A 25652-nucleotide genomic window follows, 5' to 3' on the forward strand; every position below is an offset into this window, starting at 1 on the left:
AAGAAAAGGGAAAATAAAGTAAAGCACATCTGCGGAAATATTGTCTATCTGGTGATTATCCTTAAATGCAGCTGAGAAAATGCTGAACTTTCGAACATCCCAGCTCTGACAGGAGGAGGTGACCTTCATCCCTGCGAGTGGCGGTGACTGCGCTTGCTGCAGTTTTCCTCTGATTATTTCCTGCGCGGCAGACATGAAATCCCTGCCTGTCTGATCGTCTGTTCCCCGCCGGGACCACGCTGAGCGCGAAAGAGAAGCACATGGCCAGCCTGCTGCTTTCCCAGTGTGCACCGGGAGCAGTGCGGAAAGCACGCTTTGTTTTAGCAAAAATGGTTTTTCATCTTGCGCTGTTTAGAGAAACCTTTTAAAAAGGAATTCTTCACACATTTCAAAGGCCTCTAAGTGTGTGTTTACCTAATGGATTATTGATCCTTGTTTTCTTTTTTTTGGATCTGAGCTTGTTTTCATAGCCCTTCCCAGTATTAGTAAAATATTATTTTAGAAAATGCTGGGAGCAGGACAATACAAGAGCTTGCATGAGTGAGTGCCATTAGCTGGAGTTCAATTAGCATCGTTCAACCACACCGTGAAAAGACTGGAGTTATGGGTTCTAACACATATTTGTAACTGTCCCTAGAAAGACAATCTGACTATCTTGCATTTTGGTGCCCAGAATACCAATACAATGGGCATTCATATCAGAATAATGGGTAAGGCTCATGGGCATACCTAGAACTGGCAAAGTCATGTTGCTCTAGTAAAACGCGAGAAGTATTCTCTTAGCTGGTGACGGTTAGATAGTGCTCCCAAAAGAATGTTGACTTTGTAAAAAATAGCATTCCCAATCAACATTGATTGTGTCAATCATATACGTATCATGTCCTAATTTTAGTAGATTTTCATCAGATTCCATGTTGTTAGCCAATCTGACTCCTAATCAATTAAAAACATTATTTAGTCCCTTCTCTTTCGCCCTCTTCCCATCTCCCCATCTTGCTCTCTACTTTTACAACTTTTTTTTTTTTTAATATTGTTGTAAAAACATGACTTTTACATTTTTGTTGATGATAAGCCACAATTCATGACTGGTTGGACAGAACTCTGGCCTATACGATTAACTTTAGCTACGTACACACGTCAGATGATTCTCATGCGAATATTTCATCAGGGCATCATTGGATGAGAATCTGACGTGTGTACAGCGGGTGTCCCAGCGAATCCATGAAAGACAAAGGACTGCAATACAAGTGAAGGGTAGAGAGCGCAGAGGGTGCTGCTTGCTTGTTCTCCCCCCTCCCCTCTCCATAGAGCAGAACGGCGCTGTATGTAAAGTACTCATTCATGCATCTTTCGGTCTTTTGTCGTTGCAATGGATCGTGAAAGATCCTTTTCTACTACAAAAGTGTAATGTGTGTACATAGCCTTAGGCTACAGAAAAATGTTTGACTACCTTTATGGGGTCTTGAATTGGACCTGTCATCTAAGACTCTGGACTTTCTCTTGATTTTATGCTCATGCTCATATACTCCTTTTATGATAATCCGTGATGTCCAGATATGGTTATCCACCAGTGATATTAGATTGTGTTGCCATTATGTGTTTTTAGGCTAGCTCTTTTTTAAAAAAAAATTGATTAAAAAGAAAAAAATATCATGTATTGCATGGGCACCTTGGGAGTTTACATTGGATTTCTTCTTCTCATGCCAAGAACCAAGTGTTGGGGAAGCAAGAATAGTTTAGGCAACTGATGGGGCTTGCTTTAAAGATAACCCTTTCCTCGGCCCTACATCAGGTAAGAAACACATTGTTTGAGTTGGTAAGTTTCAATAAATGTAGGCGATGAATGCGGCATAACACAGAACATGCCATTACTGGAAATCTACAGGTTAACAATAAATCTTATTTCTGCTATTGACCTCCAGTCACACAAGGTCCATGGAAATGACACTCTTGATAAGAATCCCGCTATCTCTTCAGCCCTTAGCTGTGACCAGGAAAAAGTCCAATAAATTGAAAGCAGCAGAGTCAAGCTGTGACCGATACTTATTTCAGATAAGGCAGCTGGAAGAGTCCTCGTAGATTCGGTAGAGCAGATGTTGTGGAGTCTCTGGAGGAGATATGGGATGCTGACACCACTCTCTGCCTCCTCCTCACCTTCACTGTTCTCACTGATATTCATGTTGGTTAACCCTCTGCTCAGATACCTCTAAAGGGGATTTATTCTTCCTATTTTATATTCCACTATATTTACATTTTATGTTATATACGGAGCTGATGGAATAAAGAAGAGGCCTTCATTTGTGTGATGTATTTAGCCATTAAAAGATTAATAAGAAAACAAAGAGAAGGTAAAAGAAAAAACTGACTTTAGGCTGATATCAAATACTACTATAAATTCCAGTAAAAGCACAGCAATGTGATTTTAATCACACCTAGTTGAAGAACCTAACACCTCTGTTCATATAAACTTCCAATAACCCCCAGCCAGGATGTCAGCAGTGTCAGCTAATGAAGCTCCAATGCATTGCACAGCCCTGCCAATTCAACACTTGGGCAAACTTCAACACTAAACTAGCCTTGCCAGAGGCAACACCTTCTGATTTATAAATATTTTTTTTTCCAATTTTGATGCATTATCCTTTTAGGGCTTAAGGCAGGTTGGGGAATAAGCTGCATTGGTTCATTTGAACATATGGAAGTTCAGTGGGAGTTTTTTTTGTAATACATTGATATGAAAATTAGGAGGATCCAATACTGTGGTGATTTTATATTTATAGGTAGTCCCCAAATTAAGGACATCTGACAAATGATCGACTCCTAGATACAAACAGGGCAGAGGCTTGAGGGGGGAGAGGGCAGTTTGCATGACTTGCAGAAGAAATCTTTTGCTGTTCTGCAACCTCTTGTAAGTTTAATGACCAAGACAAACTCTGCAGTTGTTTCTTTTTTTTTTTTTGCTTTGTTTGTGATTAATTCACTGTGAGGATTTTATACAGTAACTGACACCACGCTGCCTAATAATATGTTGAGACAAACATCTGTCCTAATTACATTTATTGAAATAATGTACACGTTCCGACTTACATACACATTCAGCTTAAGAACAAACCTACAGTCCCTATCTCGTATGTAACCCGGGGACTACTTGTATATCTTTATTTCACTATAAATTTTTTTAATATTGTTTTTTCACTAATTATTAACCCCTTGATATATAAGTACATACATAAGTATAATGTAAAGATGATAAGTCAAATATTTTCATTAATATAAATATGATAATTGGTTAAATTAAGTATTTATATACATTGATTTTCTATTTGATATAAGAAGGTGAATTTATTTTTATATATTATATATAAAATATATATATATTATAACCATTATATTTAAGTTTTAAATGGTTATGAAATGTATGTTTACATTGAGGATCGATTTTTAGTACTAATGAAACAGTAATAGATGTGTTGGTGGTTGGAGATATTGTATTTATTATATATTGGTACTGGACTTTTGGAGCTGCTGTCAGAGACATACTTTTTTTTTATATTTTTTTGATTATTATATCTTTTATGTGTATACCATAGTGCTTTTTGGGATTGTGAGGCTGTGTGTGCCCCCAACTCTTCTTTCCTTTCCTTTCCTTGCTGTTGGATCTACAATTTTTTGAGAAGGCTGCCTAAATGTAATTGGATGTCTATTGGCTATATTGTAAGTAATGTTTTTGAAATAATAATTTAAATGTTTGATGTTGATTATAACTGTATCGGATTCCATTGTTTATGTAACAAATGTTTTAGGTCTCAACTGAAATTCCTGCAGATATCATATCAGAAGCTGATATAATCTGTGAAACGCATCAAATGTAAATTGAGACTCCATCATTTTATTCATGTTTTTATCTAAATTTTGAATTTTTTTTTTTAAGATTCACAAACAAAAGGAACTTTAAAGTTTAATTAATTGGTTATGTGGGATGTGGCACATTTGTAATTAATACTAGAAACAACCTGATCATTTGACTCTTTTAGATTTTTAAATATATGAAAAAAAATTGTATTATATTTTTGCCCTTAAATTGTTACCTTGATTGAAAAGATCTGCCTAAAAAGTCCTCACCTTTCCTTGTTTGTTTTGACTGTTGTACTATTGGGATGTGGCAGGGGAATTATCTAGCTGTATTGGTTAACAGCAGTGGCGAAAAATAAAGGTCACTGATTTGACTTTGAGTCCCGTCAGATGTTGCTACCCTTCAGGTAGAAAACACTGATGGCTGGGTTTTGGGTAGATTAGGTATTAGACTAGTAGAAGAGGGGGGTTAGGTTTAGGTACTTGGTAGGGGTTGTTTTAGGGCAATGTTTCTCAACCAGGGTTTTGTGGAACCCCTATGGTTTCTGAAGAGGTTGCTGGGGGTTCTTTGAGCAATGAGCAGTTTGTGCCTCTCAGGTCAGTGACACCAATGATCTTTTAGGCTATCTCTAAGGGTGATATTCTTCCCACTGACCATACTATTGTACTGTGAGTTGTTGATATAGTAATTATAGCAGGAGTTTCCTGAAGACTTGAAAATTATTTCAAGGTATCCTTCATGTTACAAAAGGTGCAGAAAGGTTGTGTTAAGGGTAAGCACCAGAGAAGGGCTAAATCTTAAGAAATTCCAGGAGGGGTTAGGTTAGGCACCAGGAGGGAAAGAGACAAGATAAGACACCAAAGAGGGGCTAGGATATAGGATCAGGGATGGTTTTGTAATTTTCTCTCCAATAGCCCAGCTAGCTTGTGCTAGAAGAACAAATATGGGTGGGGTAGCCATGATATGGGAGGTTATTGGTGGGCGCCATAATAGCTGTGTGACAGAACAGCCCAATGCTAAACACTTTTATGTATTATAATAGTATTACTACAGCTGTGATAGCAGTAAATATGCCACCCATAATGCCCATGGCTTAGGTGGCCTTGTGGAAAATCCGGCTCTGATTACGATTAAATAGCTTCACCAGAGGTAACGAAATCTGACAAGTTAGTGAAATCTGTTGAAAACACCCGTAATCACAAAACTGGCTGAAGTGGCTGATCACAGTAACAAATCTATTAGCAGACAGCACAACTCAAATATATGTATTTTAATCGATTAGCTTGGGGACCACTCACACAGCTTGGTGGCCGAAGCGAGGGATAAGGTAAAGATTACAGCACATTCCTCAACCCACTAACAAATTAAACATTTACCCCAGGCAGCCCCACTGCAAAGGTGATTTTTGGCTGATGTCTATACTGGAACATTAAAAAAAAACAAAGTTGCGAGATTTGCTGAAATGTGAAGATATCCTTCAAGACTGACACAATGCACACAACAATCAATGATGGAACTGCTCAATTTCCTAATGCATTTAGTGATGTATCCAATAAACCAGCAGTGATAACGCTAAGTTGTTGTTTATCACCCGTCTCTTTATCCGTATCTGGTGAAAAAGGCGCTTTGATGGACACATTCATAGTTTATAGATTACTAGGAACAAAGCTGGAAAACGCCTCCTGTAAAAGCCACCCAGATGTTATCGGTGCATGTCGCCTTATCAGCCTTCCATTGACCACATGGAACAGCATGTAATTACCGTCCATTGATTTTGGGCGATCCATTTGTATGGAGCCACGCTGTTTATTATGAACACTATCTGACTATCACAGCAGTCCCTCCGTCTATCTTTAATTGCTACCTCGGATTCTTGGCCTGTTAAACTGACAGGTCTATAATTTTCCCCAGATCTTTTTTTCTTCTACCTCTTCTACACTGACATACATCTGCTTTCCTAATGTACGTCTGAAATTGTCTTAAATATTTAACAGGGAGCTGATGCTTTTCATCGGTAGATGATTTTTTGGGATGTTTATTTCTAGAGCAAGAACTTTGGACTTCTCTGAATAGAATTCTAAATAAAATTCAGCCAAGTGGAATTCTTGGCGGGTATAAGTATTTTAGGTGAATCAATTTGGGATAACTGAACCCAAGAACAAAAATTTCATATATGACAGCTTACCAGTCCTTAGGGGATGAATCCTTTCTCTTTTGGGTTAATATTTTCAGCAAATACAGAAAATACCTGTTGATCTTGCCAAAACTGCAGCAAGCTTGTAACTTTATGTGAGCTAAACTAAAAGCAAACACAATCCTGTACTCTCTTTTTTTTTTTTTAATAAAAATTTAAATCACTGACCCCTAAATCCCAAAAGAGAAGATATGTTTGATGTCCCGGTAAGGTGACAACCATGGCATTCATCATAGATACAATGTGTGGAGTGTTGTCAGCCTAGGGCAGTAGAAAGAAAAAAAAAATAGAAATTTAATATATCTATCACATTTCAGGTTCAATCTTTATATATTTTGCCTTTCCTGTTTCCTCCTCACCCTCCAATCAATATGTAAGAAAATTTACATTTTCAGAATAAATAAAACACTGTCTTTATTATAAATTCCGTATTTTAGACCCAATGACATTATTGCTAGGTCTTTGTTCTTCTCTGTGCAATGCAAGTAGATCATGGCTGTTTGGAGGGATCATCTGAGCACTGTAAATAGTTTCCTACAAACAGAAAGTTGTGGTACCGTCCACATGTGTCCACTGAAGAGAAGGCTGGAGGTCAGCTTTAAGGACTGGTAGAATAAAATATATGGCATTTTTGAAAACATATACAGTATATGTATATTGCTATTAGTGGGGGCTCTATTAACTCTATAAGAGTCATACTTCCAGTTTCCTTCCTAGCAGACACCGGACACTCACCCCTTATCAGGTCTCCCACAAGCCGTCCTTTGATGCCCCACACCACATTTTTACACCTGTAATTTTACAACCGACTGACTGGCATTCCGCACGCTCTCTGTGCTTGAAGAATTTTTCTAGCAGCAATTTTCCATTGGACAACACACGAGGGTCAAGGCACCAATTTTAAATAACCTAGTGTTTACCATTTTAATTACATGTGATATAAAACAAAATATAAGCAAAGTTAAATATCCTACTCTTTCCAGCACTTGTATTGTGTAAAATCTGCATAATATTTCCCAATAAATCAGTCCACACAAAGAAATGATTTGTCCTAGATCCATTTTTAGATGAGATCGAAGGAATAATGGGTGCATTTGCAATGCCAAATTGCTGCCATTTCGCAATCTTATGCAAAGTGCAGCGTTCTTCATAGGACCGGGGCTGGTAATGTCCCACTCATTCAGCGAGACTCAATAACTGGGGCTGTTATCTGGGACGTGTGCTGTGAGGACAAATTAAACCAGATAATATTAAAATGCCATTATGTGACTGCCGAGAATAGCAGCTTAAAATATGTAGCCTGCTGCCATTCACAGATTTGTAGAAGTGGCTGAATTGTGTCCTCTCTATGGAGAAGCTGCAGTAGCTATGAAAACCGTGTCCGTGATGTATAAAAAAAAAAGAGATATAAGCAAGTGATCTTAGAATGCCATCAAATGAATTATTATCAGTAAATTTAAACTAAATCATCAAAATAGGAGTAAGTAAGAGTCTAAATTTACTTTCAGGAGCATCAAAACAAAAGGTGAGCAAAGTCAAATTTTCTTTAGAAAGCAGACATATCTTGATTGGAAAAATCTGTCCTTTGCCAGAATTCTGCAAAGATGCACTCTATGGTCTATGTGTGAAAGCAGTGGTGTCTCTGCAGAGATCCAATCCTCCACATGCTGAACTAAATGCAATCAGTAACTAGCTTTCTCCTGATTGGGGAGCTTTAGCTTTGACTCAGAAAGGTGGATTGGCGAGGAGTGTTGGATTCAAAGGAATAAAGAACCAGTAATCAGCAGAGTAAGCAGCATTTGACACTTCCAGAAGTGCTGAATGCCAATGAGGCTTTACAAGGCTGCAGTACTGGAACAGTGGAGTAGAAACCGGAATTTAAACCTTTACAAAAAGAGGTTCTCATGAGGCAATCATTCGTGATAGATTAAAATTCAGATCGCTGTTGGGTGTCTCACAACATAGTTTAGCGATTCACCATGCTGGATGAAAAACTATTGTAGTCCCCTCCTATTGTGAAGTCTCCCCTATGTGCTCCCCCTCCATTGCTCAGAAGTAGGTGGGCATCCATTCTGAAAAACAGTTGTTACCTGATATTACCTGGTTTCATGTGAATGGATCTTGGAAGGTAACAAGGCTCGAAAACGTTTTAAACGTTTTTATTACCTAGCAAAAATATTTATTGTTGTTAAAATGCAGAAAAAATTATTTTCTGTGTGTTATAAGAATTGTCAGTGTATGGATGTTCATGCATTAGTGTATAGGATACATGAATTAAAAATAGATTACATATTTATAAGAAAAAACTGTTTAGTTTCTGTGAGGGAAAACTGTGAAAAGAACGTGAAATGTGTAAATTTTTAAGTCTCCCAGACAAGTCCGTGGGTAATCTGTAAAAAGTGAGTAGGTGTTATATAAATAAATAATATTATGGACAGAAAATTATGACAGGAGACATCACTGTGCTAAGCCGTGTCACTATATGTCAGAGGTAGAAGACTAATGCTTGGACTAGTGCTGAAACCCAAAGTAGCCAGAGATATTTTAAGACCAGAACAGTAAAAATGACAGAATTGTTTGTTATTGGTGATAGGATATCTACCGTATCTTCCTTTCCTTCTCTCCCTTACATCCTTCTTATCTCCTTCCCTCCCACTTCCCTTTCTTCCTGCCTCTTTGTCCATATTCTTTCCAATATCCTTCCTCCTTCCTTTGTCTTGTTTCCTTTCCTCTTCTTTTCTTCTTCCTTGATCTTGCTCTTCTTTCTTCCTTCTTTCTTTCTTTCAACGCTTTCCTCAGCTCTCATTCCGTTGTTTTGTTTTTCAAGTGAAAAATAAAAGTTTAGGCTCACACTTTCCTCCTGCCCTACTTCATTCCTCCCCTACTTCTTACTCTTATGATTACCTACGTCCTCTTTTCTTTCTCTTCCATACCTCTTTCTATTTTTCTAACCTCTTGCTTCCTTGAGATAGTTCTTATCACCCTTCTTTTTTTTCTTCTCTTCTTCTCACTTCCTCTTTCTTCCTACCACTTTCTCCATATATATTCCTTTATCTTTCCTCCTATTACTTTTGTCTTCTTGTTTACCTGCCTCCTCTTTTCTTCCTTGATCTTGCTCTTCTTTCTTAATTCTTTTTTTCAATACTTACCTCTGCTCTCCGTTTTTTTTCCCAAGTGAAAATAACAAAAACATAACATGCAAAAACCTATCAGTTGCTCCCACCTTCCTCCTGCCCTAGTTTGTTCCTTAACTGCTTCTTACTTTTATCCATACCTACTTCTTTCCTTCATTCTCTCCCATACCTCTTCCCTTTGTCTTGCTTTCCTTTGCTCTATTCCTTTCTTTTTGTATCCTTCTTTCCATCTCCTTTCTTCCATCCTTGCTTTCTTCCTCCCCCTCTATTCTTCCATCTCTTCATCTTTCCTTCCTTCCTGTTCATTAAACTCTTTCATTTTTTCCTGTTAGCTCATTATGATTCTTTTGATTCATTTTGTTTTACCTTCTTCTTTTAAGTCAGAAATAACAAACATAAATTACAAAGATGTGTTGGCTGTCTTCTCTGTGTCCTTGGCTCCAGCAGTAATATCTTGTGTTGGGCATATGTTTAATAGGTAGCGGATTGCATCTGGAAGTGTTGGCACAGTGGGGGTTTAGTGCTGCAAGTCTCTGACAAGGATCTTAGGATGTAACAAAGTCTCTTCATGCTGTGCCGCTCTTGCAGTACTTGTCTCTTTTTTGGCAAAATTAGGATTTATGTTTTATGCGATGCATGAAGACAAGTCTAATAATTGTGTTTTATTGCTTGTTAAGAAACAAAAACAATAGGAAGAGGGGAAATTAAATCAATATGTTACTCTGAATGCATTATTTTAAAGAAGTAATACAAGGTGGGGGAGTTTGATATAAGTTTCTAAATTTGCTTGACATCCCCTTGAAGGAGGAATAAACATGCATGGTCAAAAGAAATGTTTGACATTTGCTCGGTAGTAATTTGCCGATGTGAGACTTACATTCACATCTGTATATATGTAAAACAATAACACATCAATGGTGGACCATCAATTGCATAGACATTAATTTATGAAATGTTTTTTTTCAAGCAGGCACCAGGACCTTTTTTTTGTTTGTCAGGTAATTTGCTATAAAAGAAAAGGCAGCTCACCATTTACAATATCTGAAGCACACCTTATATAAAAAACTGAACCAGTAAAAAGAGCCGTATGGAGCTTCAGGTACACATGGGTGCATCCTGAATTAAAAAAAAAACTAGCCTAGTAGTTTTATGTAAGGCTGGATTAAGTTTCCTTAAATCACCTGGGAGAGGAATTAAAGGGCCTGGATGGGGCTTTAAGTAAGATGCTGCTTTTTATTTGAGATACAGGCCTGTAGTGTTTTGCAAAAAATGGGAAAGCCAAGCACTGCATCTTTTTTTTTGCCATGCTATAAATTAGAGGTGGTTAGAAAGAACTTGGTGGATGATAATAAAAGGGAATGTGTATTTAGGACTAGAAGGAGCTGGAGCCTAATAGTGAAGGCAGAAATGCTGTGTGAGACATGTATGAAAGAAGGAAGGCTTTGCAAAGCCCAGGAACTTGGCGAGCCACGGAGGTCTCCTAAACTTTGGGTATGCTGGACCAACTGTTCTAAACAAGTGTGTCAGAGAGAGTCAGGGGGCTGAAACTGTGATTCACTGATAACCTAAGAGGAAAAAAAATGATTTACGGTTTTATCTTCTTGTTTTGGGTGCATAAAAGTGGGCAGCGTGCCCTGAATTTTGAAACTGAAGTCTGGACTGTCTGAATTCTGGAGTCTGAAGTTATCCCTCATGATATATATTTCACTGTAAACCACTATAGCTTGCTTTTTAGCCCATTACAACTAAAGCTTACCATACATATTGTCAGAGTTTTCTTAGATCAGGAAGTGTGAGTGGCCACTTGACTGGATATGAACTGAAAAGATTTCTGGTAGATCCTTCTTCACAGTTGTGCTCAACTTTTAGGCGACTTATAAAAGATTTATACATTGGTTGGTAATACTAGCCTGCTCGTAGTTATTGCTGTATTACAGGTGCGCATTATATGGCCTCATCCCTTGTCAATGCCACAAGCTTGTAACATAATTGGTGTGCTGATTTCTCTGATTGAGCGGATTTCTATTTATAAAACAGCCAAAGCTTTCCCACTTCAAGCACAATTCTCTGAGTGCCACTTCATTCCCCTCCAAATTGCAGGTGCTTTTAGTCTTTGTTCATCCATACAGATTTTTCTCCTCATGCGTCCTTTTACAGGCAGCTTCAACACGCCTTATGTTCCTTCCTCAACAATCAAATTAATAGGAAGCTTTTTACGCAATTAACAACTTCGTAAAAACAGTCATTTCCAATTTGTGCTTACTAACACTTACCCGAAAAAATTAAATTCCCCAGAAAATAAAACCTATTATCTGCTGTTCATGTGCTCACATATTTCACTGAGATTGCCTGTTTTATTTTATTATTTCCTTATATTTTATTAACAGAATTTCCTATATTACTATGATTTTTTTTCTGAATGTTGTATTAATTGGGAAGGGCAAAACATTCAATTCCTAACAATAGGCCAAAAGCACCATAGAAATACAAACAGGTTCACTGGTGTACCTGTTAAAGGAGGCACAGCTAGGTTTTCAAACTCAAGAGAGACTTGAGGCTTGAGACCTTGTTTTCGTCTATAGAAGTTAAGCTGCGTAGCTTGGTCGAGGACCCACCCCAGCCTCCTAATTATACACTAATTGGCTCAGTGCATTGCCCCTCCTTCTTACAGTCTTGAATTTTGAAGACTTTTGTTAAAGAATATCTGCCAACAGGAGTTCAGCTTTAAAGTCAAAATTGGAAAAAAAACATGCAAGGAAACACAGCCTGTTGAGTTTTGCATCACTAAAATGCACCAGTCCACCCCATCTTCTCATGTTAGTAACTTAGTATTGCTGCCTTGCTAACTTCTTTACCTCATTGTAAACCTACAGATCATCTAACACTAGACACAATGCAGGTTCTGTAGATATAGATATCCACAAGAATCTTGGTGACCTGGGTGAAACCATGTTATTTTTGTCTGGACTTTAAAATGTACCAGTTCAATAGCCATGCTTTTTTGGCAGGTGGAGGTCTTAAATACAGGTTTACTTCACAGTAAAGTACAAAACAACAGAGTAACAAACAAAACAAAATATATTCATAGGGTGAAGAAGGTTTCAGATTTTTATTTCTGTGCCCATCTGAGGTATTCCCTCGGAATAAGAGATATAGAGTGATTTCCATCTCTTTATGTTATATTTTAAGATAAGGTAATTGCCACCCTGTAATTGTACAAAATAATAAAGTAAAAAAAGAAATACAGTCAGGGTTTAGAGGCAAAATTTAGAGGCAACATAATACATATCTATTGGTATTATACATCACCAAACATGCATCACCAAGCCCATTGTCTTATCATGGGATTGGAGTATCGATACGATACAGAGGACAACTATAATTGTTTATAACCACTTTCAGTCATAGTCACCCGACACATTTCGCTGCGGACTCCCATTACCTTTCTTACTGCATGTGGCTGCATCTTGACCCCCCAAGAGGTAATCCTGAGTGTGACTCTGGGTGGATTTTACCTGGTAATCCCGAGTCATACTCGGGGTCGCTTAAAACCTAAAAAAAAAAACAAAACAAAAAAAAACCACTTACCTTGCTCCGTCGGCGTCCCCTGTCATCCTGCGGGTCCCCGCAGGTCTTGAGGACACATCCTTCGTCTTAGAACTTCAGCCGCAAACTGCAGAGACAATCTGACATCGGTGCATGCGTCGGTGCGGGCGGGAGGATCAGCAGGAAATTTAAATAATTTTGTATTGGATTCAGCACAGAATAGCTGTATTTCACTAATATTTTTTTTTTATTTAACGTTTATTATTAAATTTATTAAATATAGGACATATTTCAGGGAATTATGCCTGAGAATTATAGCCTACAATGTAAAAAAAAAATGTAACACTTTTTGCATGGAAATACGGAGAGAATTAGAATCCTTGGGGGGTTAAAGAAATACATGCCATCAGTATCAATTCGGGCAACCTAAAACTGGGAAGTTTCCCTTACTTTTTTCTCACCAAGGCTGAAAGGCATCCAGATGCTTCTTTGATCCTTGAAAATAGATCCTTGAATATAAACAATCTTTGATCCTTGAAAATAAACAATCGGTCACTACTTACCTCCAGGACCCATCTGTCCAGAATCTATTTAAATAATACTCCATACAGAATTTGAGAATCGTCACTCAATCACTTTCCATACTTTGGTAATTCGACTAGATCCTAACTGTATAGCCCCAGTATATACCACTGAGGAAAGCCAATCTAGGCGAAACGCGTCAGGTGACTATGACAAAGCAGTTATATACAAATATAGTTGTCCTCTGTATACCATGGATACTACAATTCTATAATGAAACAATGGGCTTGGTGATGCATGTTTGGTGATATATAATACCAATGGATATGTAATTATGTAGCAATACAAATATCACTAAACCCAAACCCTCGCTATCCAAAACAAAATAAAAACATTGGCTATGGTTACCCTTTAAATTTCCTTTAAAGATTATTTTCATCACTGAAATGTAATTTGCATTCTAGAACCCTTATATCGTTTACAGATTTCCTTTAATGAAGCCCAAATTACAGATCATTTTCCACCTCCAGTTGCATTCGGGAGCACTACTTATAAGTCCTCCCTGACAACCAAAACTTATAAAGGTGGCGTCATATTGTAATGACATCCCAGCTCCGATAACCAGGAAGTATAAATGTATATTTCACTGGAACTTTGAGCCTATAATGTATTCTCCTCGCCAGTATGTAGACTTCTACTAATGGCCCAATTTGGTTGCTTCCTGTGAAGCAATAATGATTTACTGTGTGCCAATAAAACGGCTTTTTTGACTCGTAATTTACAGCCAACGTCAGAGTCTATTTATACGGCCAAGAAAGAAAGATGTCAGGCCGCATGTAAGTTTTACAGCTCTTGTCCATTGGATTTATACACTGGGTTCCGTTGTCTTGATATTTGAGTGAAAACACATAATATCTGAGCTGCGGTGTTTCCATTCAATCTGAATGCCGAGCATTAAGTTTCGTCTGTTTCTAGTTTTATTCCCTAACGTTTCCAGGGAGGGGGCAGCAAATGATTCTGGCTATACTTTGCTTGGATAAAATGCTACAGAAGCACCAAGATAAATATTCCAGGACTCCAAAAACAAATGATTGTAGCTCTGTATTTAGTAACATGTATTTTTTAATGCAAGCAGTGTAAGCATATTTTCAGCCTCTTGTAGTACTTGTACAGCAGAGCTAAGAGCAGTGGAGGAAGAAACAGGTTTCCTGGCAGGGACAAGGAGCCGTGCCTAAGTGACATGTATTACAACAGCCACTTGTAGTATCCATTGGGAAATGATAACACAGCAGAACAATTTATGGTTAGGGACAGAACATTCCTACCTCATAACTGTGCCAAAACTGCAATCCTGCCAGAAATTGAGTGTTATCCTGTGACTGATGCAGTCTGCAGTGTCTTTAAAAACCTTGACTTAGGTTCACCATATTCTGTGAACTACAAACACATTTTTCTATTATTCTGTAATAAGTATGCTGTATTTCTTTCTATTCTACGATGACATGCTGCATTTTAGATACAGTGCAATGGGTATGTTCTGTCACTCAAGGACAGGAAATGTGTTACTGGCACATAAAGATTAAAAGCCTGACAATGAAAAACTATAGCAGCCACCATATCTAAGAATGTATAGGCTGCAATGTATTACATTATAGTTCTTGGGTTTAGATTTACTTTCTTTGACAAGCTCTAAAATACAGGCAAGCCACCTTGCCCCTGGCATTGATGCTTTGCAAAATTTCATTGAACTGGGGGGCATCTTCATGCCTTTTCCTGCCAAATCTCTCTATATAAAGGAAGAAGACAGGCGAGCGCAGACAGCCACCATGAGATGGACAGGTGTCTGATGGAGGATAATGTTGTCATTATTTACTAAGCTGCATCTGCGCTGTCTTCAAATTAGAGGCTCTAGGAAATAAAACAGCCTACAAAGCAGCTTGCCATTTTCTCTCGCCGCAGTCCCGTCTCATAATCAACAAAATTAAATGCACAATTTTCCAGAGAAGAATAGATAAAGCAGAGTTTCATTCACAGGCGGTGCAAATCTTCCGGAACTTTTCCCATGGGGTACAGTTTTGATGGGATCTTGTCTTTTTCAAATGAATTGCTCTCTGTATTACTACTTCATGGAGATTCAAAACTTCAGATTTTTTTTTATTTCATGGCTCCCATTAAAATAAAAATGACTCATTACTAATTCATTCATGTTCGGAAATCTCAATCCCATGCAGTACCCTTCCCTCGTACCAGGAAAGGTAGTTGAATGATAAGCAATTATACCTAATACATTAAAAACATACCCCCTCACCTTGTGTTAGGGCCCATCTGCTAGGGCCAAAATTACAGATTTTTTTTTTACCAAATGTTTGTTGAATTTTCGGACCTCTATCTGTAGTTAAGGCTATATACACACGTCAGATGATTCTTGTCCAATAATCACCTCAGGGCTGATATTGGACGAAAAGATGCCTAAAGCTGTCCCTGTGATAATGTATTAGCTCTACATTAAAAACATGTTTTAACTTTATTGATCCTAATGGGTTAAAAATAAAAAATATGCATATGAAAAACTTAAAAGTGTGAATGACAAACTGATGACCTCACTAAAATGTATACCATGGGCAATAATTTATTAGGAATCTCAAAGACTGGGGAAGAAAGACTATCATGAGAGAAACTGGGCGATCCAGAAATCAAGGCATAGATTTCTTTAGATTTGACATTATTTGTTTTAATGTCAAATGTTTTAAATCCTGGAACAGATCCATTCCAGGTTCTTTCATGATAGTCTATCTTCTTCAGTCTTGAAGAGCGTTAATATATCAGGCCTCAGGCAAAAAATCTTCTAATGTATTTGATGGCCTTTATACAACAAAATTGAATATTACTTAACTCACCTAAGCTATAATGCCTCTACAGGTAGAATGCCTCCACCTGCACATTTCCAAAGGTGTTCCTGATCACCATAGCATCCCTAAAGCCAAGGACACATATTAGGCTGAACTTGACTTTTGCAAAGAAGGTCAACTTTCTGCCTTCCACTTCCTATTTCACCAACCCCACTATTGGCAAGAAAAGCTGCCTAACACACAATGGGACTGTAAGTGTCTGGTATTAGCACCACATAAGTATGTGAACAAACTTTTTCTTAAATTAGGTTTCAGCCAGCCATTGTTACAATCTGTTCTTTGTGATGATCTATTGTTAACATGTTTTCACTCCTCTGTGCATAGTCATTACATTGGAAAAGATATCAATTACAAATGTTTTTGCTGATTGCTGCAGATGACGGACAATCTAATTATATACTCACTAGACTGCAATACTGTCTGTCTGTGTGCTGGGCAGATGGAACAGCTGGTGTACAAGGAATATTAATTAATAATAAGTACAATTCGTTCATGCTAATTAGAGGTGCTTTGGGAAAAATTAAGGCAGTGAGAGGTATTAACTTGCACTGCAGTCCATTGAAAGGACCCGACAGAATTGTACCTTCTGACCAGATGGCCACATCAGTAGTTGGCTTTGTCAAAGTGCAACTGTTTTGGAGAGTCTGCACGGATACAGCGAAGGGGCATTACAGATAACTGTTCCCCCGAAATTAGAAATTAAACATGTAAATGTGATGAATTAACAAGTTGAATGAGAGGAAAACCCTGCAATAATCTACCTATTAAAAACATTTCTATAAGAAACAAGTGTCTGATTATTGTTTATGACAACACAGATCGTCCACTGTATTCATTCTGTGATGCATCCCAACCACCAACAGTGCTAGAGTACTCAGTGCTATTGGCAATAATATAGTAAGCTTGTGGCCAAGCTATAGATATTTACAAATATTAGGTTGTAAATGGGCTTTAAATGAGCTGTGAAACAAGCCTTTTCAGGTGACCTCTCTAGCTGCAAGAGCTGTGTAATAATTTATCTTCAAAGATCAGAGGTTTTAGTAGGTTTTTGAACACCTTACAGCACCTGCCTTTTGTTTATTTTAGAAGGATGTGAAGCTGCCAATTTCCTGCTGCCCCTGGATGCAATGGAAGATGAGTAGTAGATTCACTGCTTCTGTTGTGAATGTTGAGAAGGAATTGCCCCACAGTGCTTGCAGCTACCTAACAGAGTAATGGTTTGTTTTAAAGCCCAGTTACTACTTGTTAAGAACATGGAATTATTTGAATATCCATAGCTTGGCCACATGTTTATCCTAACCAGTGTTCTCCTCAGCCCCTTTAAGCCAGGTGCACCACCTGGCACTTTTCAGTAACCCCCTGGCTGTTTTTGGCTGGTTACTGAAGAGTTGGGTCACAATAAAGGGGCTGACACCTACCTACAGCTTCTTCCCACTCAGCTTAAAAAAATTTCTGGGTTCAACACTGTTAACCTTAACGCTCTTTGGGTCAGCTAGGCATATAAAAAGTTTCAATTCTGAGGGGAGGGAGCAGAGCAGGAGCCTGGTGCTAGCTTTAGGTGAATGATGCAATTTGTGCCTAACTCCCAACCAAAGATAGATTAAATCTAAATCAGACTACAGACAATGTAGCAAATTTTCTTCTCTCCTCCCCAATCCATTGACTTATGTTCATAAAGAAGTAGCACCATTTGCATTGCAGACCCTAGACCCCTGTCTCAGTTGTCCAATAAAAAATCTATTCAATTCCAGAATGGGATTCAACATAGTAATAATTCCTTCTGCCTCTTCTACTATCTTCTCTATGAAACAATAAACACACCAACATCTGCAGCTGCTTATTTCACAAAATCATCCAGCTACCATAAGCAGGACACTTGATTTTGAAAACCTAAAATTGGTTTATGACATACAGTCATAAATATGGGGCACAGCAAGCAAACTTTTTTAAAAAAGGGTCACATTGCAAATATATGTAAGCATTGAAATAATACCCTCAAATGAGATTTCACCAAAAGTTCTATAAGGATTCTCTAATAATAAACCCAAATTTTGTTTTATCGTCAGCTTTTCTTGCATTTTACTTTTCCCTGCACTTGATTCAGAAGCTTTTTTGAAAAGACCCCAGCAGCTCTCTGCATATTTTAACGGCAAAGCCGCAGAATAATTACACCTAGACGCTTCCCCCCTCTCTGGAGAAAGTAAACCCAGCAACTATACCAAGGATGGGTCTGTGCTGCTACATCAGTTATCTAAAGCCTGTGTAGCCCCTACTGCTGTGTTGCTGTAATTATACTCTCATTCAAACACTTGTCCTTTCAATAGGACCCTCACCGTGATCATTGCAAAGCATTTCCATTCTGTGCAGCCAGACAGCATTAGACTTTCATTAGACACTCCCCATTACCCTAAATGTATTTTTATTTTAAGGGGAAGATAATGGTTTGCTTTGTCATGTCAGATCAGCGACGTGCATCAACAGAACAATAAGAGCTCAGGTGACAAAGCATTGTATACATAATACATAAAAAAAGAAGACTGTTGAGAAAAATAGTTATATTAGAAACTCTTTATATTCATGTTAGACGTTGGTTTGTGTACGAGAGTTGTGCTTTATTTCTTACATTTCAGGCTGGCCTATTCAGGGAAGATAAACAACTCTAGTGAATTGGTGGATGGTGCCACCATATAACAAACTCATGACTCTACCAACTGTAAAGCCCACCAAAGCACAAAGTTTGAGAAGGCAAATTCTAAAAGCAAACAAAGTTAATAAGTGACTACAATGTAAAGAAGCCAAGTAGTGGAAGCGTAGTGAAGTAGTGGAGTCTTATGGTCCAAATGTGCATGCACACCGCACTACAGTTCAATCAGATGTAATTATCTGATGCCCAAAATAGGAAAAAAATTAGATTCTAGACACAGATTTATCAGCATTTCTGCATGACAATAGAAACTACATATCGACATGGAGGGATAAGCAATTGCAAGTCTTAATTCTATGATAGGTTGGAATTTAAAGCAGAATTCAAGACTGAATGGGAGCACAGGGCCTCCCGGGATACAAATTTCATGCATCCCGGGCGCTCCTTCTGCGCATGCACAGTGAGATGGGCACTCCATTTTTCCCTTTCAGCGTGCTATGTTACCCGATCTTGCGCATGCGCAGTGCAAGATTAGATGACGTACCCAGAAGAAGGAAGAGGACTGAAGATGGCAGCGCCTGGTGCTTCCTCCGCGCCGGGAAGAAGTGCAATTCCAGTACAGCGTGGGACCCAATCGAGGAAAGGTCCAGCGCGATCAATGGATCTGCGGAATTAAAGGTGTGATTATGTTTTATTTTTCACTTTAGTTCCGCTTTAGGTTAAAGCAGACCAGGGTTTCAGATCCATGCAGCAGCCCTTTCTCATGTTACTATGTTGGTCTATAAATGGGATCCGGTGTGGTTCCTAAACAAAAAATGATACACTTTGTTACTGGACAATTGTCCAAAAGAGACACCTGATTTGGTAACATATTTTCAGAGCCACATATGCTCTTCAATTTGTCAACAAGGATGGAGTAGCAAAGGCTACAAAACAATTCTACCAGTTTACTGTACAGTCTTTATAGCAGAGCTCAGAGAAGGAGGAGAAGAAGCAACATAAGACATGTACTGTAGTGTAAACCTGCTGTTGGAGGAGAAAGCATGTGAGACAGAAATATGAGAGAGACAGGGCTGAGCTGTGTAAATCACTGTAAATCTGTATTCAGATTTATAACACCCATATCATCAATTTAAAGTGTCCATTAACGTATCACTTAGTATAGCAATAAATTATAAATGCAAATAAATTCTCTCAGCTCAGAATGTTTTTTTAATTCTACAGACACTTATTAGTCCTCATACAACACCACCTTCAATTTATCCTCTATACAGGGATGCCTAATTTACTTTACACTTTTCACACTCACTCAGGCACAACCATCAACCTTTTGAGTAATGATCCCTATAAATTTCCACAATGTCCATTCAGCTCACCTTCTTCACAAACCAAAAGGTAAAAGGTAACACCTATTTTCATAGTCTCATAACTTTTTATGGTTTTACTGAAATGGACAAAACTTTTATGAGATTTACTATGATCTTGATATGATTTTGCTTCTCTGTATTATACCACAGAATATCCATACTGTGTCTTCTCAACAATTCCCCCTTTGAGAAAACTGAATACAATTGTTAATTTGTATTTGATAAACTGTTATAGATTACTTTCTGACAAAATAAACTCCTTTTCTTCAAGCCATCCGTAAAGGAAGGAATGAGTTTTGTAACCTTAATTCAAGGAGAAGACAACGCAACACAAGATTTTGCTGAGGGATGAGAGAGACAAGGAGTCAGGGATAAGTTGTGGGGGAGAGTTGTGTAAACCCCTGCATATCTACACAATTATATCTATCATCATCTTAAAATATGCTAATTTTTTATCAGATAGACCTGAGAAGCTACATTGTGAGCCTTAAAATCTGACCTGCGTCAAAACATCTGTACAAAAAGAGATTTCAACTGCTCAACTTCATTTCAATGATAACCAAGGCTTTGGGACAATTAAAGACTGGGTAATAGAAGGGAATTACAGTGGTCCTATTCGTAAAAACTGCTCATCGCTACTTAGCGTTAGTGTTTTTTTGACCTCTTATGTCTTTAGATTTGTTGAACTTTGTGTGAATTTAAGGGTATTATAGAAAGCTGTCTACCTCTTTAGCTTTATGTAAAAAAGGGCACAGCCAGGGCACCAACCTCAATCCACGATAGAGAGCCAATAAAGATATTTCAGGCATGCCAGAGTTCTCGGCCTCCAGAGGAACCAACGCCAACCGGAATCTCCAAATTCCTCCTAAAACAAAGAAGGCGGGCTTAGCTCCCACCCATTGTTCCCACACAGATAAAACTTCTGCTTGATTTCCCAAGAAATTTTTTAAATTGTGCTCCTGTCATCCTCTTCCACATTGCAAGATGTCACCATGGCAGAGTTGATAACATGTAAAGAATCTTAATGGCCGCTGTCCGCCTTATTCATGCCCTCCGATTCATTTCCAGTCCTATTTGTATTCATTTTACTTGTTCGCTTTTATTCTGCAAAGCCCAGTGGAAAATGGAAATGAGATGGTTAGGGCTGGGGGAGATTTCTGTGGAATGTTCAAATTGGCATTTGGCACGGTGACATTACTAATGTTCTGACTAGGGAGACTCTTATAATGAAAGAATTAGTTAAAGGAGCTCATTCTGGAAAAGTGTCTTCAATTAAAATGGGCAGTAATGCTCAGAGTCACAATCTGATTCGGAGTTTAAATTGATTTATATATATATCCGAATTCTTCCTTATAGTGACTGAACATTAAGCCATAGAAACACTGCTGAGGTGCTGAACAAAATTTAGGTACGACGGAAAAAAGTCATATACCTTTCAGGTCAGTTATGGCCATTTTGGCTGTATGTAAGATAGTCAATATCTCCACTGGCCAACAATGTAAGAGACATTCATTTCATTGATCACCAAGCTAATGTACAAAGAACTGGACATAAAAATTGTCAGTTTCCCCGAAACCTGAAAGGTTTTGTTAGACAAGTGGAATAGGCACCACTTTTGCAGTGGCTAGACAGTGAACCAGCTGCAACAAGGCATTCGCCCCATCCATCAGGGGCCAATAAGTAGCTGTTTCCAAAAAAGGCAAGTAAGCAGTCCCCACTCTGTTGGTGATCAGTGATGCAACCCTCACCCCTTATGTCAATGGCTAGTGAAGTAACCCTTTCCGTGTGTTGATTACCAAAGAAGCGGGCCCTATTCTCTGCGCATGCGGGCATTTCTGACGTTGGGCGTGCCTGGCTTTTTACGTAGCTTACAGACTGCATTCTGTGTTCGTGCAACATGTCTTCACTAGTGCCAAACCCCTAGTTCTGTTGAGCTAGTTCCTGTACACCTGTTGCTTAATCTAGTGTTTCCTGTGTCAAGCTTCTATGTTAACTCCTCTTTGTCCAGTCTGTTGGTTCCCAGCCTCTTTCCCTGTGCTGTTCCAGTGTTCCTGTGTGTCTGTGGCCTCCTGTTGCTTCTAGTGTCTCCTGTGTTCCCTGTGCCCACAGTGGCCTCTGTGTCACTGGTGTCTGTCTCCTGGATCCCTGGCAATTAACCCCTGGCATGTTACCTGACCTCTTTTGCTTGCTGTCTGCCTTGACCCCGGCTTTCCTTGGCTATCATTCTGCGTTGTGATTTGGTACCGTGTTTTGCCCACCTTGGTGTGCCCAAGGACCGCAACCTGGCAGTAACCAGCGGCACAACATCCTCACCATCAGAGGCTCTGGAGAAAACCTGGTTACTGCTTAGACTCTGCGCCTTGGCCCTTCTTAGGGCTCACACCACCTCTGTGCAAGCCATGGCTCCCCCTAGCGGTCCTATCTGTCCGTGCATGACAACACGTAGGTGGCCTACATCTCTTCCATAAGTGATGCAGCCTTCACCCCTTCTATTGGTGGTTCATGGATTAGGCTCCCACCCATTCTATCGGTGATCACTTGATTGGCCCTTACATTGATTATCACGTGATTGGCCCCCATTGATCACGTGGATACAATCCTATCTCTGCTGTGGTTATATAACAAATCAGCACCCACAACTGACACAGTAGGTCAGTAGACCGGCCTCTTCCTTTTGTCAGTAGTCAGGGAAGTGATTCTCACTCCTATCAGTAAAGAACCCTCAGCCCCTCATGGGTAATTGGTGAAGTAGCCAATAGTTGACCCTCAGCCTTTTGTCTGAGACCACAGTAAATGTAACTTAGTTTGATCTGAGCTGGCAATGCTGCCTTTGACTGCTAGTCTCTGGAGATTTTATGTCAGATTTGGGGATGCCACTGCTGTGCTGCTCACTGTTCTACTTTTTAAAAGGCAAAGCTCTGCCTCTACCAAGATGGCCACCAAAGACACAGTGCATAATGGGACAGCATGACAGGTCAGCATTGAGAAAAAGATCAGCTACATGTATAACTAAACGTCATTGAAAAGACTATAAAGAAGGCCTAACTATACTTCACATGCGGTCAATTACATTCTTGCACGAAAGGGACTTTGTCGAATATAGTTGTCAGCATGTCGGCGGCTCATCAGGATTATTGCACCCGGCGGAGTCTGCAAATTATCAGCAATAAACCGTCATTTGTTTCTCTTTGCTGAAATAAATGCACTGATTCCGTGCTTAATTATACGAGAAGGTCAATTGATTTTACAGTAATGGAGACTTTACTTGCTACCTTGATGATACATATTAAAGAATAAAACAGTCCAGCAGTTTATACAATATAGAATGGTTGTACCATACTTAACAGCGCTATAGAAAAGAATTGCAGCATTTGTTGAATTTGGCAGAGGAAAGTTAGGGGGTGCATAGAGAATTTTCTGAGAAAGTACACTTACAGATTCAAGCCTCCTTCCAAACAAAACCCTGTCACATGACAGAAGATGCTAGTATTATGTTCTAATAACACTAATGCATTGTGGTAACATGCATTAACAAAACGCAAGCCAATGCATGTACTGCAGTGTCATTTTGAATGGCACCTCGATGCACTAATACAACCAAACACTAACATACCTAAGTCATACTTTGCATCAATTTTATGATTATGTAAATAGAATAGGGTGGTTCAACAAATTCCACATTTCCAGGTCTTGAACTATCAACATAAGCCATGGTGATTGGAATAATGTGTTTGTGCTGTGTGGATTGAAATGGTGGGGTTATTTCCTACACTAGTAGAACTGATGAAGTGGCTTGGAAAGCTGTGACACATCTTTAATATTTTAAGAACAAATCCAGTTGAATGTGACACACCATTACTAGATATAAGAGAGCAGCATGACAGAGAAGTGAACTCACCACTAAATGGTTGCATTAAATGGTTGTCTTCTTTACACTGTAATGCCATATAAAGAAAAATCCTCAACTGGTGGTGGCAAAGGGGAAAATAACCTAACCTAATAACCATTGCTGCTCAAAGATAAATAAGAAATAAATAAGTAAATAATAATAAAGAACAAATAGGCAGAAGGTGGTGTTAACAAATTACAGGTTGTCCTCAAGTTAAGGACATCCGACATACAGACGACTTCTAGATACGAACCTATGCAGGACAGATACTTGTTGGGGGGAGGGGGCGGTTCGCATGACTTGCAGAAGAAGTCTTTTGCTTTTCTTAACTTCTTGTAACTCTTTAATGACCAAGTCAAACTCTGCAGTTGTTTCTTTTTGCATATTAAAGCACAGCTTGCTCCAGAAGTTAATGAATATTTAGGCTCCATAAAGTTTTTTTTTCCTTTGTTTGTTTGCTTTGTTTGTGATTAACTCACAGTGAAGATTTTATACAGTAACTGACACCATGCAGCCTAATAATATGTTGAGACAAACATCTGTCCTAATTGCATTTATTAAAATAATGTACCTGTTCTGACTTATATACAAATTCAACTTAAGAACAAAACTACAGTCCCCATCTTGTATGTAACCCGGGGACTACCAGATATGGGGGATCTTTCTCCACCATCCTATATAGATACCATGTGATATGCTTAAAGCATTTTTGGAGATGTTGTTTCGTGGTGGGATTTATTGTGGATATAAAGCTTTCCCAGGTCTCAAAAAACATTATGTTATGTCATCGGCTCTTTAGAAAGGTTTTATTTGATTCTATTATTATATTCCATTGAAAAAAATGTAATTTGGTTAGAAACAAGGGCATATTTGGTGGGATAAATGATAACAATTTGTGAAGTATTGTCTTCCTACCAAAAGCCAATAGTATTAGGGCCAGGTGTCTGGCTCCTCATGAGTATCGGACACCATCTAGTCCAGTGATACTGACACTGTCCATTCATGTGAATATGGAATATTAGTAGATGTGTACAAACAAACTACCCATCTCCAGAAAATACAAATCAATTTGCAGAACCAAAACTTATGATAGGGATCAGCTCCAGCAATATTACATTTAGGACGATTGTCTGTGGTGGATAGACCCATATGGTGAGCTTTTAAGGGAGGTACATAGCTATAGTGAAATGGTCGAAAAAACATTTTCCAATAGGAGGCAGCTGGAATGGTTTTTCAAGAAATAATATACTCTCAGTAAATGTCTAAGTTGGAAAGTGCACCAGCCATTTGGCCAATCTTGTGTTGGTACAGGAGTAATCACCACAGTTGCTTGAGATTGAATTTTTGGGAGGTTCATTGGCATTTGGCAGGTGCTCTGCTTTAAAAAAAATCTATAGTATATCATTAATAAGACTATTGTCGAGGATTGTAGTGTTCATTACATCCCTTTTGTTCTCCATCCTATGACATGGTCTCATCGAGGCTTTTGTGGCCCCATACCTCTGGCACAGAATCCAGTGTTTGTGGGGTCGGCTCCAACCGCACCTGTGCGCTGAATTAACTTGCAAGAATCCCGCTAAACAAAAACAGTTTTCAC

General features: G+C 38.7%; 2 long non-coding RNA genes across 2 annotated transcripts in view; one reads left to right on the plus strand and one right to left on the minus strand.

The window, feature by feature from the left end:
- Nucleotides 1-19324: 19324 nt before the first annotated feature.
- LOC140337152 (uncharacterized) overlaps nt 19325-25652 on the plus strand; it is a 47058-nt gene continuing 40730 nt past the window's right edge. Inside the window, exon 1 of the long non-coding RNA XR_011921997.1 lies at nt 19325-19477. This is a non-coding gene — a long non-coding RNA (uncharacterized lncRNA). The remainder of the gene's footprint in view (nt 19478-25652) is intronic.
- LOC140337151 (uncharacterized) overlaps nt 19452-25652 on the minus strand; it is a 28756-nt gene continuing 22555 nt past the window's right edge. The window contains exon 3 of the long non-coding RNA XR_011921996.1: nt 19452-21031. This is a non-coding gene — a long non-coding RNA (uncharacterized lncRNA). The remainder of the gene's footprint in view (nt 21032-25652) is intronic.

This window comes from Pyxicephalus adspersus, chromosome 8, assembly GCF_032062135.1.
Source record: "Pyxicephalus adspersus chromosome 8, UCB_Pads_2.0, whole genome shotgun sequence".
In the NCBI taxonomy this organism is placed as follows: Eukaryota; Metazoa; Chordata; class Amphibia; order Anura; family Pyxicephalidae; genus Pyxicephalus; species Pyxicephalus adspersus.